The 21,373-nt window shown below is 42.2% G+C and overlaps 1 protein-coding gene and 1 pseudogene across 1 annotated transcript in view; one reads left to right on the plus strand and one right to left on the minus strand.

Annotated features, from left to right (window-relative positions):
• Positions 1-21,373, minus strand: part of KCND2 (potassium voltage-gated channel subfamily D member 2) — a 318,270-nt gene that overhangs the window by 80,253 nt on the left and 216,644 nt on the right. The window lies entirely within an intron of this gene.
• Positions 18,077-18,199, plus strand: LOC136657991 (5S ribosomal RNA; annotated as a pseudogene).

Below are 21,373 nucleotides of genomic sequence, written 5' to 3' on the forward strand. Positions count from 1 at the left end.
ATCTACCGGTAGATCGCAAGGCAAAATGAGTAGATCGCGGAGAGCCGACCCCCCCCTTCAGGTGCCTCTGGGAGGAAACGCCGGGAGTAAGGCCCATTGTACTCAACGGGGCTTACTCCCAGGTAAGTGTGGCTAGGATTGCAGCCTCACAGCCTAATCCTAGGCATGTCTACTCAGGAGTAAGTCCTGTTATACTCAGTGGGGCTCAAGGTACACCAACATACATTGTACACATAAATGTTATATGTTATGATGGCGCGAACATTGTAAAAAAAACTCTGGTAGATCTCCGGGCCTTGCTGGGTTTCAAAGTAGCTCTCGAGCCAAAAAAGTGTGAGCACCCCTGTCCTAGCCCCATGGACCTGTATAGGCAAAGTAAAACGCCACTGTTCTGCAAGTAGAGAGCAGGTGCCATGGTGGGGAAGAGGTGTCTGAAACAGAACCAAGAGCACAGATGCAGTGGAGTGAGTGAGTAAGAGAGAGAGAGAGAGAGAGATCTGGATAGAGACTGTGACAGACAGAGATGGGCTTTAATACTTTCTGTCAACTGAAGTGTCCTGTCTCCCCCCCCCCCAAGGTAAACAGTCACACAGGTCACCAGTTCAAACTGGCACCAAAGTGAGGGACAAAGAGTAAAAGCCCCTCTCCCCAATGCCATAGTTCTTATCCAGATCAGCACACACACACCCCACAGCTTCTGTTTAACACAGAAATTTCAAGCTTAGCAAAACGTAGCTTGAAGCAGTGTCTTTTAAAACACAGGCTATGCACACTTATTTGACATTAAGTTGTACTGAACACAGTCTTGCATAGGGTTGTGCCTTATCCATTGATCCTAACTTAACCTGCCTATCCTTATGATGATTTTCAGGTTATTGTGCCGTTATATGCTGGGCTGATGATATGCAGCACAGTTTGTCCTTGGGTCCTGCAGCCCATAGTTCTCATTCTGTTGAGGGAAGCAAGTCTTGATGCCGGAGGAGGCACCAACAGTAGTAAAGAGTGGTGAAGACTAACGTGTTGGAGGGAGAGAACCTGAAAGACTTATCATCAACCAGCTTTTCTGGAAACTTTGGAAGGGGTAGGTCTTATCTCAGCAGATGAACTGGTCTCTCCAGTACTCTGTCCACGTTCACCATGTTAAATCGAAATCTATCTATCTATCTATCTATCTATCTATCTATCTATCTATCTATCTATCTATCTATCTAAGGGCGCGAGCCTAACCGCTTATGCTTTCCAACACTGGCATAGCAGTGCCAATGGGACATGTGCAGCTTCCTGCAGTTGCGTGTCACTCACTGAGGCCTCCTCAAAGTAAGGGAATGTTTGTTCCCTTACCTCAGAGCTGCATTGCCTTTATGTGAGTGCTGGAAAGCACTGACATAAGGGGTTAGGATTGCGCCCTAACTAAACTAACAAACAATACTTCTAGGCCACCTTTCTGCCAGAGTGAGAGGTTCACCAAAGCGATTCACAAATAAGAAGAATCATAAAACCATCTAAAACAACCATCCGCAATCTCCACCTCCCAATCTGCTGTACTTCTGTCAGCAGTGGAACATGAAACAACACCTATGATAATAAATGCCAGATGTGGACAGGTTCATATGGAAGCAGATTGTCCTTCAGGTTCCAGGTCCCAACTTACTGACAGTTCAACAAGTGAGCCAAGTGGCTAACACAACAAGGTACATCAATAATGAAAACATATTTAATGGATGAATCCATCTGCAACGCAACCAATTGATTTATGTATTAATTAGTTAACGAAATCACTGGTTTCAAGTACGACCACAACTTCAATGCAGGCAACTTTTTGCTAAAGAAAATAAAATGCGAGAATGTATTATTTAATGAACAAAAGCTACGTTCATCGTTAGAAAAAAGGCTGTCTCTGGTATTTTTTAAACTTTCTGTTACTGGAACCAAAATAACATCAACAAAACAAACGTGCCCTTAACTCTCATCCTAACTCATTAAATTTGCCCTCACCGATTATACTTCAACCCCACCAATTAATCAACTCGTACTTGCGCTGATTAATTAACCGATTAAACTTTGCAGTCTTGAAAATAACACATGGACTTTAAAAAAATAAAAATTTAAAATAGCGACCAACTCATTACTCTGGGAGGTTCTATGGGGGATTATAAATCTCTTTACAACACACAGGACTTACCTAAATTTGGCAAGCAGGATTTACAGCATCTCTTAAGTTTAAGGTGCCTCTTTCACAGTACACAACCATTTAATGAAAGTGTTTGGCAAAGCTTATTGACATTTACTCTTCCTTTATCTCACATTTATTAAGCCTGATAACCCATTCACATTAACATCAAACACACATAAAATATTTTTTTTAAAAGCCGGAGAGCGCACAAGACATATTTTAACGCTTTTGATGTTGATGCCAAAGTTTTATTTAAGATATTTATGTCGCCTAAAAAGGATAATAAATTTCAGTGAAGGCTCACTATATTACCAGGCATTCCATCAACAAACTCCACAGGGTAGGTTAAAAATGCCAAAAGGAATAAAAAAAGCTGAAATATCACTGAACAATCCATCTTCAAAAGCACTGGGTGTTATTAAAAATATGTTTAAGATACTCATAATTTAAAAATGTGATTTATGAAAAGTAGAATGACATATATATTGCAGTTCTGAGTCAGGTATAAGACACAGTTCGTGTAGCTTCTTTTTCTCATTTCTGACACAGAGATCATCTGCTTTATAATACTTATAATACAAGATTAACAATTCCTCCCTCCCCACCACCCAAATATTTTGTACAAAGTACTTAGCATGAAGTGCAACGTGATTTGGGAAGGCTTACTTTGGGTGGCAGCCAGCTGAAGGTAAAGACAATTCCCGGGAGTGAAGTGCTTGCCAGTCACCACTTAGAGCTAGCTAGATGAAAATAAATCCTTCTATAGATTTGTAGCAAGTACAGGAAATGACTGCAAAAGACCAGAGCAGGCTCTCCGTGAACCAAATTCAATTCATTCAGCTGTAAATCTACTGGGAACTAAAAAGGGATAAATTTGGTCTTTTGGTATTAGAGATGAACAAACCAAGTCTGATTATATACAAGTTGACCCCAACTTTGTCTACGATAACTAAATAAAAATACCTCTGAAACAGAAATATGTGTACTGAACTTTTTATTGGACACTGCTGCTTCAGACAAAATAAGCCAAATGAGAGTTCTACAATATTCTTCACAAATTCCATTGAAATATTTGAAATGCCTTGACAGCAAAATGTGAGTCAGGTTTTGGTCTGTGATATTTTAGTGAAGGAAGTAACAGAGATGGCATAGAGCAGGGGTGCTCAATAGGTGGATCGCGAGGCAAAATGAGTAGATCGCGGAGTGCCGACCCCCCCCTTCAGGTGCCTCTGGGAGGAAACGCCGGGAGTAAGGCCCATTGTACTCAATGGGGCTTACTCCCAGGTAAGTGTGGCTAGGATTGCAGCCTCACAGCCTAATCCTAGGCATGTCTACTCAGGAGTAAGTCCTGTTATACTCAGTGGGGCTCAAGGTACACCAACATACATTGTACACATAAATGTTATATGTTATGATGGCGCGAACATTGTAAAAAAAACTCTGGTAGATCTCCAGGCCTTGCTGGGTTTCAAAGTAGCTCTCGAGCCAAAAAAGTGTGAGCACCCCTGGCATAGAGCTTAATTTCTGGAATGAGACTTCAAGGATCTATACCTGTAGGAAAGTCAGACCCCTTTCCTAGGAAACGCTTCCTACTAATCCTAGATGTGTGGGGTTAATTTTGGTTATTCTGTGTGAATGAAATACATTAGGGCGGTTCAGACACTAAACTGGAACCAAACTCCCACAGATGTCAAGGATGACCTGTAATATTTTCTGCCCCATCAAAGAGGTCACCAGAGCAGCTTGCAACAAGACAGTATAACAAACACTATATTAAAACAAATTTTAAAACAGGCCACAGTTGAAAACAAACAAAATAACTCAAATGTGACAGAGCTCAGCAGACTCAGAAGCAGTATCAGTGAGCAACAAAACTAAATGAAATGACGTAATCTTGTCTGATCTTAGAAGCTAAGCAAAGTCAGGCCTGGTTAGTACTTGGATGGGAGACCGCCTGGGAAAACCGGGTGCTGTAGGCTTATACCATAGTCTTTCGAGACTGAAGGTTGCCAACCACCAAATAGAACTGAACAGGGTCCTAAATGAAACTGAAGGGTCTTCACTGCCTGTTTAAAAATGGTCAGCATTGGGGTTGGTCAGGTTGCCTTGGGGGAAAAGAATTTCACAAGTGGGGAGCAGCCACTGAGAAGGCCCTGTCTTGCATCCCCACTGATTGTAATTCATAGGTGATAGGACATACAGCAGGGCTTCAGATGAAGAACAGAAAATGTGGCTGGATTAATTTGGGAGAACATGATCCTACATGGAACAAAAATGTATTTAAATACTTTTTTGATGAAGAAAAAAAGATTTTGGGGATTTTTTGCAGAAGGGAGAGGAACAGAAATAAAAGAAAACTTCGCAAAGTTCAGATGTAACAGAAACAGAGAGGTCTGTCCATCCCTTTCACTGTGAAAGACTGATAACATGCACATAATTGCCTAGTTCATCCAAGACACCATTAACATGGTCCAATCCCTGTCTTTTGAAGCAAGTTATTGCAGGCAAGAATATGTGAACAAGCCCCAAAAAGTCATGACGTGAAACAATCAAATCTATTTTTAACCCCAATTGCATCCCAATCTTACTTTCCATTCTAGATATGGATCTGGCCTAGGGATTCAATATTTTCTATCATAGCAGTACAAGGCCTCAAACTCTGAATTCAGCAGTACTGCCCCCTCCAATCGTTCATTTACTGGGTGCTAAATCTGAGTGCAATAGAAATACCTTTTTTGTTGGCTCAAGGTGACGGCAGCAACACAATAGTGCTGCTGATTATAATTCTGTACGTAGCTTCTTTAAACTGTCTGTGCAAATATTACAACAGTCCCAATTGACCTGTACAGAATTGCACATTTCTATATCCCACAAAGGAAGCAATATAATCAAATTCTGTCCAAACCCTTCTTTTCAAATGTCAGTGAGTTTTGCACTCAAATATTATGGCTGTTTGGATTCTGAGTATCCTCTCAGGTTTAGAAGCAAGGATAATATACTTCAATGTGTTGGCTGCTGGGGCATGGGGAGAGGTAGAGAAATTGCACGTATCTCTGCAAATGGTCCTGTGATATAAAACAAATTCATAGATAAAGATCCTAGAACATTATTTAAATATGCATAAGCACAATTTTATGATGCCCTACGTTTGATTTAACACCGCCAGCCCAAATGTTTCAAGATATTACCTTGATTGTGTTTGCAGATTGAACCTTAAGATAAGAGACGTGTGTGTTACCTTTTGTCAACAGCTTCTGAAACAGTTGTTCGCAATATATTGTAATCGCTTACAGGCGGTACTTCCTCAAGGCTGATGGGAGCACTAAGCCAGTGGATTTTTCTAATTTACAGATTTAGTTATCAGATGCAGTTAGCAGGGCTCTGAGAGCATTAAGAATCATATATGCCTAATTTCAGATTCTGCCATATGACATTATATTAAAAGTCTGCTTCCGGCAAGAATCATTTGCATAGTAACATCGTTTTCAAAATGAAAAAAAAAAGAAATCACGGAAAAGAGGATGTACAGATTTTACTCTGAAATTACCCAGAGATACTTGTTTTATCCAAAATACGTGTGCACGCTGGCACAGCCCCAAAAGCTGATTTTTTAGCAATGTACACAATAGAGATCATCTATACTTCAGCCAGAATACTTGGATTTCAAGCTGATTTTGGTTAGTTTCTGGTGTCCACAAATTACTTAGGACCGGTTTAGTTAATTTTAAATATTAATCCACTATTGGAAATGACTAGAAATACTAGCATAGACATGCCAAACACCACAATACCAAAATATCCTGACCAACCCATGTCTGAAACTACCCTGAGTCTCAATGGAATTTAATGGGACTGACAGTTGATTCTATAATCTGCTTTATCTACAAAAGTCCATATATGATGCACTTTTACAGAGTCTGACAACTGGAAGCCTTTTTGACTCTAGTCTTCACACATCTCCGACTGAACTAAAACGTTCCCACAATCACTTCTGTTTAACACCAACCATTGACTCTCCCAGATTCAGTTTTACTGCCCCTCCCCCTACTTTTTTCTCTTTTCCATTGCAGAATTCAGAATGCACCTCTCTAATTGGCCACTCTCAAGCCTTGCACATTCCATTTTGCCCCCCTCACTTTGCAGGCAAGCTAAGCTAACTCACTGGATCTGTCATGCTAATGGAAACAGGACAGTACTAGACAAATTTTTAGTATTTGTTCTACCTCCTTCGGATGGAGTGAGACATTGGCCCTCCTACCCATCTTTATGGGACTGAGAGGAAATTTTTGGCTGTCAAACTGACCTTTTCTGGAGTTCATGGAAAGAAACCCACACTAAAGAGGGTATAGCTCAGTTTGTGTAAGGTTTGCTGCAAGTCTTTGTATTTGATTGAAAAACGGTGATCAAATGTTTTCAATCCAATCTTTCTCATTCTATGCTTTATGGAGGAGGGCAAGGGCATTTGCTGGGTTCTGTGGTTTTGATGTGACTAATCTGTTTTGAGAAAACACCTGTCTTTGTGTCGGAAAATTAATAAACTATTTGGGGATAAAATCAGGTTCTCAAGATGATAGAACTCGTGAATGCGCTGTTCCTGACCCCTGACTGACATCCTAAAGATACTAGCTATGGTTGTTTTGGAGAAAATTGGGGAATATTATAAGAGTAAAAACTGCATGCTTACTGCTACAGATAATTCAGATTTACTTCCATAGGTTCCCAACACCCAAAGACAGACATACACTTTTAATGAAAATTATAAAAGCACTGGATAGTGGCTCAAGCAGCCACTTGTGCTGGAACAGGCAGGCCGGCGGACCTGTGCTGTATCCAGCATAGGTTTCAGGCAGTGATAGGTTCAGCCAGGGACAAGGAGAACCCTTTTCTCTTAACCTGGGGAGAGCCACTGCAGTCCCAATGGGGCTACTCAGGAGGTGGCGCAAATCTGAGCAACCCGGGACTGACCCAGGCTCCTTGGCCTTAGGATCCAGAGCAACTGCTGGATCCTGGCCCCGCCTCCTGCTCCCTGTCCACCCACCCCCAGGAATGCCTGCTGCCCTCCCTCCTCCCACCCCGCCACACCTCCCTCCCACCTCTTCCCTGCCCTGTCACACCCCCAGTCCCCTGTGCTGGCCGAGTTCAGTTGACACAAACTCACCGCCCCCAGAGCTCATGTTGGCACGAGGAGGCCAGTGCAAGTCTATGCACTGGCCTTTCTTCCCCCAGTGTGGTGCAAAAGTGCTTGATGGCAAAAAAGTGGTGAAAAAGGGACTTGTGTCAGCCCAGGGCACAGTTTGGATTGTGCGCTAAGTGGGATAAAGTATGATTAAGAGGGCATATTTGTTATGTCTGAAGACTTTAACTCCATATCCATGGCATATGCAATTAAATGATTTCCAGTGACAGTGTAGAGACAGTCTGGGAGATTTTGGAGATCTGTTTGCTGGTAGGAATTAATAGGCCCAAACTCCATATAATCAGGAACAGAGCAGATCCTTATAACTTGGCTTTTTTAGTCAAGTGAGGTTCAGAGATCCATCTCAGCAGAGCCTCAAGTGAATGCCAAACCATCTTATATTTAAGCTACAAAGGGAGGCGAAAAGTGCAGAGGAAGTGAAATTCTACTGCTAAGCAAGAAGTGGAATCATTATGATTCTTCTCAAGCACTGGCCCAGAGCATTTTTAGCAAGCTGTTATTGAGAAGGGAGTCGCAGATCAGATTTATGTCAGTAATTTATACTGATCCATTTTTGTTTTGGGACACAAGCAACTGCTATTCAGGTGCTGGAAATGTTCAGGGGAGACTGGATACAGTCAGAAGATGTGGATAGGGACTGAAATGAGAGAGACAGGGTAATCTCTGCTGGGATATATTTAATGAGTATTAAACTTGGCTATTAATAGCGATTGCTTTGCTTTGCTGTTTTGTGAGTGTTTCTTCAATTACTTAATTTGCTTCATTGGCTCTAAGTGATGGGATGCACTAAATCACTTTATGCCGGGCACTGTGTAATAAGGTTACTGGTAAGAAACTATAATTAATTCTGTGCCAGTTATAGGTAATGTGAACATGTTAATTCAACAAGGGAACTTTTCTTCTTCCTTAAATACTTTGATCATATACAAAGCAAAATACATTGACCTTTGTTCAAAATTATGACAAGTGTATATGTGTACAAGTGTATTTGAAATATTCAAAAGATGATTTAGACATATCCCTCAGTATCTGCAGGGGATTCGTTCCCGGAGCCCCTGCAGATACTGAAACAGTGGATAAGTAAATCCGTAGGTCCAGTCCAATATGACCTCCAGACCAACTGGAGATGTTATCCAGTTATGTCCGGAGGTATTCTGAGTCCTGCAGAGACCACACACGGCCTCTGCGGGCCTCAGAAAGTCTCCTGCACATGACCTCTGGTTGCGTCCTGGAGTTCACAGATAAACCCACGGAACCCACAGATAAACAGGACAGATCTGGACAAAGGAATAGACATTTCAAATTTTTTTTTATAAAAATACTCTTTAGAAGGAAAAATTACTCAACAAAACTCCACAAATGGATGGAAACCAGAAACAGAAATGAACAGGTAACTAGTGAACAATTAATCCTGAACAAGCAGTCAGCTTAACCCTTATCCTCCCAGAATTTTAACTGCAGGTATTCTGCCCTAGCAGGTATCCACATGTAAATACCCAACCAGAATCTCCACCTCACTACCCAACAGGGGAAGGACTATTATGCAGGTGGGCTTCAGATACAATGATAATCACACTGGTGACTGTGCAGTGTTACCACAGTATCCAGATAGGATTGGGCATTAAGGATCCTAGTCTTAATTACCTTTCGCTATTTGAAGAGCTGCAACCCAATCCTATTCTAGACTGAGCTTTTGTGTGCAGCCAGTTATGGCAGTGGAAGAGTTGTTAGCTGCCATAAAATGGCTGTTGATGGAGCGCACATTTCGGCCTTTTCGGCACAAATCGGACTTTTCAGCCACACTAGACGCTGTTCCAGAACCACCATTCAGAGCGCGATACCAGAGTCTTTTGGTTGCCAACATGGAGCGCACAGTGGGAGTGCTGTCTATAAATGTTTTGGGAGTAGCAAGAGTAATAAACAACATATTGACCTATATTATGCAGAATAATCTCACAAACACGTAAGTATGTACGTACATACATACATACATACGCACATATATATTAGTGATTATAGAAATGTCAGTCAATAATTTATTTGTAATTTATTTACTGTATTATTTATACATGTTCTAAAACAGTGCTTCTTGAACGGTGGGTTGGGACCCACGAGGTGAGTCTTGAACCAATTTTAGGTGGGCCCCCATTCATTTCAATATTTTATTTTTGATAGACTTGATGCTTCTATGGTATGTGACTGCATTTGGGGAAATGCTACACATCTGTACTTTTAACAGGTTACTGTGTATATGCTTGTAACAATGATAATAAATGGAAACTCTACTCTTGGGTACGTGTGGGTAGGATTGTTAAAAAATTTTTCCTGCTTGATGACGTCACTTTTGGTCATGATATCATTTCCGGTGGGTCCTGACAGATTCTCATTCTAAAAAAACAGGTCCCAGTGTTAAAAGTTTGAGAACCACAGCTCTAAAATAAATCAGACTATATCAGGCCTTGTGTATTCTGCAACATTCTCCTCTTTCAGTGAACTAAGAGCCCAATCCTGTGCAACTTTCCAGTGCTGATGCACCCGCAATGCAGCCCCGAGGTAAAGGAATAAAAGTTCCCTTATCTTCAGGAGGCCTCCCCCACCACCGCAAGATGCAGCACATGCCCCGTTGGGATAGGTGCATCCGCACTGGAAAGTTAGGATTGGGCTGTAAACGTTTTTGATGCATCCAGCAAACTGCAAAAATTATTTTTGTATGAATGAGAAACTTGAGTTACACCTGCACAATGCCACCTATAGACAGACTGCCACACTATATTGCTTCACTAAAATCCATTGCTTTTATACTTTCTTATCCTTGACATACTTGAGGGGTGCAATCGGATATCAAAGCCTGAAGTACTATTTCTATTATAAGTGATGCAGTAAATACGCTCTTCTAGTGTACATGCCTTTCCACTGTACAAAATATTACTTCTACAAATTCCAGCATAACGAATGGCTCACACTTGTTCCTGCACGCATGAAAGAATATTCATATATTAGCAAGTTGCTATTCCTGATCTATTAATCTTCAATGAATACTGCTTGCTGCTTATGCTCTCGCATTCTCCTCCTCATTTTAAAGGACTTATTTACCAGTTAAGATGGACTACGTAGCTGTCAGCTCACTTAGGGAGCAATCCAACCCCACGCTGGAACAGGCAAGCCAAGAGGCTTGCGCTGTATCCAGCGCATGATAGGGGCCGTAAGTGGCTCAGCCAGAGGCAAGGGAAAACATTTTCCCTTAACTCCGGGTAAGGACCGCTGGCCCTCCTGAGGTGGCGCAAGTCCGAGGAGAGGAGAGCGGCTTGGAGTTGCTCCGTTCTCCCCGGGAATGGGGGTTGGGATCCAGCATAACTGCAGGATCCCAGCCCAACTCCCGCTCACTGCCCGCCCCCAGGGCCCCCCACCGCTTCCTCCTGAAGAGGCACAAACATGCACATTTTAGATTGTGAGCCCTTTTGGGACAGTGAGCCATTTAGTTATTTGATTTTTCTCTGTAAACCGCTTTGTAAACTTTTAGTTGAAAAGTGGTATATAAATACTGTTAATAATAATAATAATAATAATAATAATAATAATAATAATAATAATAATAATAATAATAATAATTTGCAACCCTCCTGGGCCAGTGCAAGGGACTTGTGCCAGCCCAAGTCAAGGGCTGGACTGCGCCCTTAGGAGAGTAGAAGAATCTATCTATCCCACATTTTACCTTCTTGGTTTAACAGACCAATCCTACCTAAATTTCCGAAAAGCAAAGCAGGAAGTGATGTCATCAAGCAGGAAAATTTTGAATACCTGCCATATAACAAAGCAAATCAAACTGTAGATTAAAAGCTTACAATAACTATTTATTTAAAATAAAGAAGAAACTTACTGACCCTCCCAAGCAGTTGCTGATATGTTAAAAAAAAAAAATTCCCAAACATCCCAAAGGCTGCAATCCTATCCACACTCACCGGGGAGTAAGCCCCATTGTTGAAAGCATAAACATAGTAGCCTGTTCAAAGTATAGATCTGCAACACTTTCTCAAATTCAGTCCTATATCATGGTAGCTTCAAGTCTAATAGATTAAAAATAAAATACACATTGAAATGAAATTGGGAACCACCAGAAATTGGCTCACAACCCACCAAGCAGGTCCCGAATCACAATTTGAGAAACATGCTTAATGACTTGTGAGTGACATAAGCTTTATAACAGATAAAACATACAACAGGCATTGAAATTAGACTACCACAATTACAGAAACTAATTCAAATGAATGGTGATATGCTCAGATATGGGGCTCAGGCATATGGGTCTGCTAATGATTACGCATGTTAAGTTTCATTTATTAGAGAGGTTAGAAGGGCCAAATAGTTCCAGCAAAATGGAGTGATGAAGGCAGGAGTGTTGCAGACTGAGGAGAGAAGCATGTTAAGCCAGGTCCAGGGGCTGCCGTTGATACCCCCGCAGCCCACCCGCAATACACACTGGCCACTCCCAATTCCTGCCCCAATCCTGCCCCCAGAATACCCCTTCTGCTCTGGTGGGGCTGGATTTGCCCATTGTTGCAGCATCAGCTGCCACACCAGCAGCCTGGGCCTTGCACAGATGGAATGGGCAGGAGGTCTGGTCTAGAGGGTAGAGCCTCCGTTTGCCTGAAGATAACATCCGAAGGTCGCCAGTTCGAGGCCACCGGCACCGTGGATGGCGAGACCTTGAAGCAGCTGACAAGCCTAGCCGAGTTATGCGGAGTTATTCCACCTGCTCTTTGGCTGCTGTCAGCCTGTGTGGAAGGAAAATGGAGGCCAGAATGTGATACCAGATCATAAAAGATCCATCTGAAATGTTGTGGCTCTTGAAAGACAGAACCTTCTTCAATTGTAAAAATCCCTATTGGGATTTAGTATAGCCTGCCTATGTAAACCGCCTTGAATTAAAGTCTGAGGAGAAATCTGACGACCAAGAAAGGCGGTATATAAATACCTGTATTATTGTTATTATTGTTATTATTGTTATTATTTTGTTAGTGCAAAGCCCAAATAGAATTGGGATGTTAATGTCCCACAGAGCTCCTGAGTGAACAGTCTTTATGAATTTTCATGTATAGATTGTTTTAAAAATCTTTAATTTTCTGTTTTTGCAGAGGGGCAAAAAACATACACATAGTCTCAAATGTTCAGATTTGTCATGATCTCCTAAATCTCCTAAATATATTTTCATTTTACCTAGTGAAAACCATGTTCTCATTAGTTTTCATTGCCACCCAGATATAAACATTTGGAACACAGTTGGATGGATATCAAACCCCTTATGTTAAGCCTTGCCAAATATTCTTGGTATTTAGTGTTTTCCTCTTTTTAAGAACTAACATCCATTTTCACACATCAGTTTCATAACTTCTTGGATCCATTTTGCTATTTAGATCAATAGGCAGTTCCGTATTTGGCTTTTTGCTAATACATTATACATCTAATACTTAATTCTAAACAATAACATATCAGTACCACAATCTCTAGAACAGTGGTTCTCAACCCATGGTCCAACAGACCACAGATGAGAGCTGGCTGGGCCCAGGAGTCAGCAGGCGAGCGGAGTGCTTTGGGCTCATGGCCTTGCCATAGCGCAGTTTGGGCCCTCCTGCCCTCCCCTGGTTCTGACTGACCCAAAATTGGGCCAATCTAGCAGCCATTGGCAATGCCACAATGACATCATCACACCATCCCCAAGTTGTGTATGGCTCTGTACTTGATGGTCTGCAACTGACCTGAGTGAGGATGTGGCCGGTCCGTGGTCTCCAAAAGATAGGGGATGCTGCTCTAGGGACATTTCTTCAGTCTATCAAGACATCCCAAAGGTCAAGAAGGCACTGCTTGGAACCCACACAGAGCATTCTGAGCATGTCATGTATTTCTGCTTGCAGTCAACCAAGACTGCCACATTTAAAGTATATGGTTCACTACAGCAATATTTAACAAATGTTTATTCAGTATTCTCCTTTGTCACTAATTAACAAGTACATCTAAGTGGTGGTTATGACTTATGAGAATAGTTTATAGGGCCCAAGCTGTGGTTGACAATACAACAAGTCTCTTGGATTTACAAGTTAATCTGGTTACAGCTGAGAAAGCCAATGCTCACATTTCCCAGGTATTACTTTCACTGCTTGGTGCTTTATTGCATTCTAATAAATTATATTTATTTACAGACATAAAAACCATATATCAGATTCGTTCAGGGGCCCTCCAAAATGCTGAATCCTACCTCTTTCCCTCTTCCCAAAGTTTATAGGGTGATCAATTTTGAACATTGCTTCTTCCTTCTTGCAGGAAAGAAAAATATCTCCATAGATATATCACTTACACACATCCATACAAGTAACAAAACGTGATCTGAAATATAGCAAAAAAAAATTGCTAATCCTCCACTTAGATGAGCAGGTTTGACTCATTTTGCTGCTTGCTAAGTGTTCCTTATCAAATCATAAATGCTATGCATTTTGTTATGCTTATCATTGATTATGCAAAAAACTTTTTAATTATACATCTGGAATACAAGCATAAGGCTGGTTCAGAAAGGAAATCTTAGAATTTCATATTCTTCTGGTATAATTTGGGCTTGTGTAGGAGCACCATTTAGAAATGCCTACGAAGATTTCATTGACCATTACTTAGTTTTGAGGTCAAACTAGATAGTCCCTTCCAACTTTCAATTCTATGAATCCATGAATATGAAATTAAATCTGATAGAAGCTGATGAAATAAAACGAGTGTTTTAAAACAGCATTGGCTTCACTACCAGCTGATGCTAAGGTCCACTTCTTAAATAAAGTTCTCCTCCAGAGTAGTGCTTTTAGAGGGATTCTCCTGGATCCCTGAAAATATTATGAAATATCACTGAGCATTTTCAATATTTTCACACATTGACAATATTATGGCAGAGATTCCCAAACTGAGGCATTGCAATGCCCCAGCCAGGAAACCTCTGTCACTGCCCCCTTAAGGGATGGGCTGATAGCGATGGTGACAAAAGGGGTTTTAAAATTCAACTTGGGTCCCTTCAGGGAGAAAGGCGGGGCATAAATAAATAAATAAAGAAATAAAGAAGGGCCCAAGCCTATCCAATTTTCCAGTGCTGCTGTGCCAATGGGCATGCACTGCATCTTGTCATGGGTCAGCAGCACAGAGGTCCCCTTAAGGTATGGGAACATTTGTTCCCTTATCTTGGGGCTGCATTTCGGCTACACCGGTGCTGGAAAATTGGATAGGATTGGGCCCTAAACTGGTTATAGCTATGGCTCTCCAGAGGGCCTTCTGCAGGCCTCCCTGCACTTCCAAACTGCTGTAAAAACCAGACCCTCTGGAGAACCACAGTGACCCCCAGGTAAGGAAAGAGGGTGGGGCAGCTGCAAAAAAAGGAGGATAGGGTCTGCCGCGTGCCACTGCCATCAGATCCACCCCTCACAGTCTCTCCAATCCTGTTGAGCCCTCCTCCATAGCCCTTCCTGCCTCCCTCAACATTCTACCTGCCTTGTCAGATGGCCAACGATCCTTCGATGCACACGGGAAGGCTCCAGCCTTTCTGCCAACACCCCAACAGTATGCTACTTTGCGTCCTATTGGAATCACTTTTACAGCAACAGTAAAGCAAGTAGCTCTGGCAAAAGGTTAGTTCCGTCAGCACAACAAGCCAATAGGATTGGGCTGTAAGTAAATGCATGTTACAAGAAGGTGCAGCCAAGTTAGAAAGTCCATATTGCACTATACTGCAATCACCGAGTAATTTTAGAATCGATACAGGGCGCATATACAATGTAAGAAAATACAGAAGCATAGTAGTAGGAGTATTTTTAAAAAAACACTAAGGTTTTCAGTATTTATGATTATAAAGGTAAGACCAGATGCTGCAGGGAGTAAGTCTGCAAATATATATATATATTTTAATGGGACGGGGAGGGGGAGGCAGTGATTTTAGTGGGATGGGGGGGAGAGAGGGAGAGAGAGAGATGTGTATTTCTGTGCTACAAGTGTTATTCCCAATATCAAAGCAAACAGAAATGAAATGCTTCCAAGATGCATTCAGTTGTGCTATGTGTTTAATATTTTGCCCCTAGCAGGGACTTTTAATATCACCCTGCAAAGATTGGTACATTGGCTTAGCAGATATTGGTGCATTTTGAACAAAGCATCAATCAATTTAATGACAGTCTCCTGCAGACCATTTCATGGAAGTCCAGATTAATTTCTTTTGAGGTTTCTTTTGAAGCCCACACAACTGATTTTCTAATCCATCCTAGGCTTTACATGCTCTCCCAGATGTAGATGTCTAGGATGTTTACACACTTACTCCAAGGTGAACATAAGATTATTGAGCAAATGTTACTAAAGTTTTAAATATAAATGATCCATGGCTGCCCTATCACACTCTCCAATAAATACATGAGGGTTTGGATTGAAACTGGGCAACATTTGTTGACATTAATGCCAGTCAAGACGATACTGCAAACTCCTTATACATTTTTCCCTCCTTTAATGCAGGAACCTACTTCGGAGGAGAAAGCACACTGCAGTCTATTTTCCCTTTGAGCGTTCCCACCCTGACTCAAAGCCTTAGATGATCTGATGGTGATCCCAGTTTCTCTACATCAGCCTCCAAAGGAGATCAACGGCGTTGAACTGAGTCAATTTCCCAACCTGGAAAGCCTTTGAAGTTGACTTTACAATTTGAGCCAAGGTCTTCCCATCTAGCACCCCGGGCAGTGTAATCCTACTGCTGCTGTGAGCTGGCACAAGTCTCTTGAAGGGGGAACATCAGTTTCTCTTCCCTGTTCCATGCTATAAACCAGGGGTGTCCAAACATTTTAACAGGAGGGCCACATCATCTCTCCAACACTGTATCGGGGGCCAGGAGAAAAAAGAATTAATTTACATTTAAAATTTGAATCACTTTACATAAATGTATATATTAGAGATGGATCATAGGAATAAACGAAGATCTTACAGTAGTTCAAGGCCTCTAAAAGGCCTTGCACAAAGCAAGGCTGGACTTTTCTTCGCTGCCACTACTGCATCACAGACGTGAAACAGCAAGTAGTGGAGGGAGCCCTTGTCTCCCAGCTCACGGGAGAGGCTGAACAGTCGCCCTCATGCTGAGAGCGGTTGCATCAGGTCAGCATGGGCTCCAGCAAGTCTCCAGAGGGACAGAGGCTCATTGGAGACTGGGGGCTCCCTGAGGGCCGGATTGGGAGTCCTCGAGGGCCGCAAGTGGCCCCTGGGCCGGGGTTTGGGCACCCCTGCTATAAACTACCAGTTGTGACTGATTTGGCTAATTACACCACACCCTTAGAAGACTTTGGTGTAGGTGAAGTAATTCAGCAAGCCAATCAGGAGTGAGGCAAAAAATTCCTACCCAACTCTAGAAGGCAATTATGGTGGGTGGTAGGTGGTCATCTGGTTCAGTATACACTGGGAGGGTGAATCAGTCTGAATGCCAATCAGAATCAGCTCCCATCAATGCTAGCACCCAGTAGGGTGATGTGAATTTCCTGCTCTGCTTTCTGTGCAAGTGGATGGTGCAAAGATACCCCATTCTCATAATGGTGGTGAAGCTACAGTATACCATAACTTCCATGTTGTTTAAAATTTAGGAATAATAATTTTTTAAAAAATCAGTGAATTATTCTATTGCTTGCTCTGATGAAATAAACTTTCATGTCTTGGTTCTGCATGAAGATTTTAAAGCTTCCATTTTATGCATGTTTAACATTTAAACAAAAATTAAAGTGACAAAAGGTCCAGCTAGTAAGGCTGTCACTATGGGCTCCTCATTGTTAATGTCTCTGTTCTCTCCCCCTCCCCCACCTTAGGTAGCAGGAAAATATCATTAATGAGTGGTAAATGTGAGTTTCAATTCTTTTTGACGCATGAAAGATTTTGTGAAGCTGAGCCCATTTCCCTCTGGCAAATGCAGGAAGTTACAAGAAAGACCTTTAACATATACTCAGTTCCCAACATCTAATCATTCTGAAATCTAACAAAACAGGTTGCATGTAATCATGATATAAACAGTATTATGGGCTGTGAGCTCTCCTGCTTGGTGGCTTGACGTGGAGTGTCAATTCACCCTTCCATTTTGGGGCAGCACAGAAGTATAACAAACATAATAGATGTTAGTTGGTGGGAAATCAGGATCAGTTTAGGATACAGTCATACCTATGAGCTGGAACGGAGGGCTGAACTCAAGTTCTGCACTGAAGGGTGCATGCTGAGATGATTAGGATTAGAAATATCTGTGTGCCTCCTTCCTATCTGCTCCACTTGTACATTAGCAAATAAAGGTCTGCTGTTTTCTTCAACTGTATTAAGTGGGAAACCCTGGCCTCTGAGCGGCCCGCTTGGAGGCAGGCTGTGCAGCATGGCCTTTCCCAGTTTGAAGAGACACTTGGCCAACAGTCTGAGGCTAAGAGGCAAAGAAGGAAGGCCCATAGCCAGGGAGACAGACCAGGGACAGACTGCACTTGCTCCCAGTGTGGAAGGGATTGTCACTCCCGAATTGGCCTTTTCAGCCACACTAGACGCTGTGCCAGAACCACCTTTCAGAGCGCGATACCAGAGTCTTTCGAGACTGAAGGTTGCCAACAACATATTATGATTGTCTCAATCTCAATTTTTTTATTCATGCTTGATTTTCTACATAGTTCTTTTTGCTTTCAGTATATTTGGTTAATCAGCAAAACTGTTACCCTGCACATGCCTGATCTCGTCTGATCTTGGAAGCTAAGCAGGGTCAGGCCTGGTTAGTACTTGGATGGGAGACCGCCTGGGAATACCGGGTGCTGTAGGCTTATACCATAGTCTTTCGAGACTGAAGGTTGCCAACCACCAAAACAATATTTGGTTAACTGCCCTGGGATACAACAAGGTGAAAAGTAGGATGCAATTTCAAATCATAAACAATTTATTACAAAAATCAGTTTCCAGTACAGTTAGACCTCCTTAGCAGGTTCGGCACCCATAGATTTGACTCACTGCAGATGCAGACCCACAAGTGGAGGTCCTCAAAAGACCTCCCGAATAAAACCTTTAGGTCATACACCGGAGGCATTTTGAAGTGTGGGGAAGCCGCACATGACCTCAGCATGCCTCAGAAAGCCTCCCAGAGGTGTCTGAGAGGCACCTCTAGTTTGCCAAAAAATCGGTCAAAAAAACTTCCAGTGCCTCTGGGAGGCCTTCTGAGGTGCAGAGAGGCTGTGCATGGTATCCCCATGTCTCAGAATACCTCTGGATGTGTCCATAAGGCATGTCTGGATGTCCTATGAGACCCCCCTCCACCTGCAGATTTGAATATCTGCAGATTTCTGTATCCGTGGGGTGACCTTCATGGACAACCGGGACCCACTGTACTCTACTCAATTCAAATGGATCTTGTAAAAGGTTGCCTTTGGAACTTTCTACCTCTCAAGGAGTAGGGAGGAAGGAACAATATTAGACCTTTTCAGGCTGTAATGCCAATGTATGAAAGGGCAAAAATGGGAGCAAGCTTCCTATCTATGCCTACCCTGCCAAAGTGCTTGGTGACCACACATCCCTGGACAGCCATGCAGTTGTCACTAGTCTGCTTGGGGCAGTGCTGAACATGGGGAGGTCTCCTCCATGCGATGTGAGACCTTGTGCTGCCCTCTGTAGACAAGTACCAAATACTCAGAGAGAGGGGGGATGTGGCCAATGAATATATCAACAGGGGAATGTGGTCAGTTTCTGCACTCTCATTTGATTCCTGCATGAGCTGGTTTTAAAAGACAGGTCTAATGCCCAAAGAAGGCTGTTGTAAGACTTCATTCACTTGGAGGACTGCTATAGAAAACTGGAGTTTCCCCAGGGTGTTTGAATCAAGCAATATAGGAAGCATTGGTGACTGATATAAGATAACAAGCTCCTGACTCTTAGAGAAGGTAAATTTGGGGTATTATAAAAACAGATTGTTTGAGGCTATGAATTTACTTTAAATTAAAGATATGTCTATCTGCAGGAAAAGGAATCTGACAACCATGTGGATATTAAAGACAAGAATAACATATATCTGATCTGCTACCGCTGTGATCTTGGTATAAGTCAGTAATGAAAAATGGAATCATATAATGTCAAGGTGAAAAAGAAAATGCTGTTTGGTTTAGAATTAGCATTGCTTCCTTTCCCAATAGCAGGGGTAGAAATCTCCGGCACTAAAGTCAACTGCTTATTAAAGGTTCCCAATTGGCTGGAAAAATAATGACCAGTTTGCATTTAGTCTGGTCTAGAGGGTAGAGCCTCCGTCTGCCTGAAGATAACATCCACAAGGTCGCCAGTTCGAGGCCACCGGCACCCTGCGACCTTGAAGCAGCTGAGAAGCTGAAGCCGAGCTATTCCATCTGCTCTGAGCGTGGGAGGATGGAGGCCAGAATGTGAAGCCAGATCGGAATGAAACACCTGAATGTAGTGGTTCTTGAAAGAAAGAACCTTCTTTCAATTGTAAAAATCCCTATTTAATAAGGGATTTAAATAAGCCTGCCTATGTAAACCGCCTTGAATAAAGTCTTGAATAAAGACCAAGAAAGGCGATATATAAATACCTGTTGTTGTTGTTGTTGTTGTTGTTGTTGTTGTTGTTGTTGTTGTTGTTATTAGTGTGTCTGGCCCCTGATACCTGATGAACAAGAGAATTTTTCCTGCTACATCCACTTGACTTATCCTGCCACTTGACTTATCCTTATTTTCTTTTTTTAAAAGTGTATTGCTCACACATTCATTGTGCATGCATGTGTACTAGGTCAGGGGGGCAGAGGCTTATCTATGTAAGTGCATTGGCCCAGCTCCTCTATGCAAGGTAGACAGTTCAATCCTAACTGGGTGCTGTGACAGCAGAACAGAGAATTTCTGCTCTCCTAAACTGCTGTAGGCAATGGATGAAGTCAGGGATCAGGCAGACTGGACACTAGTCAAATGGCCATCAAAGGATCCACATGGCTGGACTGATCCCTGAGGCCTCAATACCAATGGCATTTATAGCAACGAGTGTAACATTGCAGGCAGATGGGGATACCATGGGGACTAGTGAAGGGTTTTGCCCCAGGGGTCCTGGCAACCTGATACCAGAACTCAGAGAGATACCTTGCTTTGCTAAGGACTAGTAAGGGAACAGATTGAGAAATGTTCTGAGCTATCAGAAGACAGTTCAGCACATTGGTGTAGTGACGATGTTGATGAAGAATATTGACATACGATGTTTCAACAAAACAAGTTTCAAAACAGTTTACATTTACATGGGGGTGGGGAGAGAGAGAGAGAGAGAGAGATTTCCTATTGGCTATAAACTAAAAAAGACCCGAAGAGAAGACAGCTGTACCAGCCACTGGGAAAGACACTGTGTTGAGATGAATAGGTAAAGTTTCTCTCCCTCTGCTAAATATGAAAACCACTACTTTGAAAGATGTCTCTTTGCCCAGTTGCCAGGGGTTGTATCCTGGTGATGCTGCAGCTAGGCATTCCAAAATTATGTCGGCTTTGACATATCACTTCATAATCCCCAGTATTTCATAGATGAAAATGGGATGGCTGCCTCCCACCTGAGACTTTGAAGGTTACAGCTGCATGTTCTGGAGTTATGTCCATACCTTACAATGTATGAAAATGAAATGTCACAAAGATAACACATATATGTCTAAGAGTGAATATACAGTGGAAAGCTGACCTAAAAATACTGCCATAAGTGTCTTTGTTTAAACCAGGAATGATTGACACAGTCATTTGAAAAGATGCTCCAACAGCTGGCTTGAGGTTCTAAAACAAAACATAATTGACTTGGAAGACAAAAAAGAAGTGTTGGCATTGTGTCACTGAGAAGATTCTGAAGTGGGCTGAGCTGGGCCTTGATAAATGTGAGTTGCGTTGCGTTGTGCTTAGTATACGTCCACTACTTCACCATTTCAGCCTGATCAGAACCCCTTCTTTTATTCCCAATTTCATCCCCTCCATATGGGGAA

This window comes from Tiliqua scincoides, chromosome 7, assembly GCF_035046505.1.
Source record: "Tiliqua scincoides isolate rTilSci1 chromosome 7, rTilSci1.hap2, whole genome shotgun sequence".
In the NCBI taxonomy this organism is placed as follows: Eukaryota; Metazoa; Chordata; class Lepidosauria; order Squamata; family Scincidae; genus Tiliqua; species Tiliqua scincoides.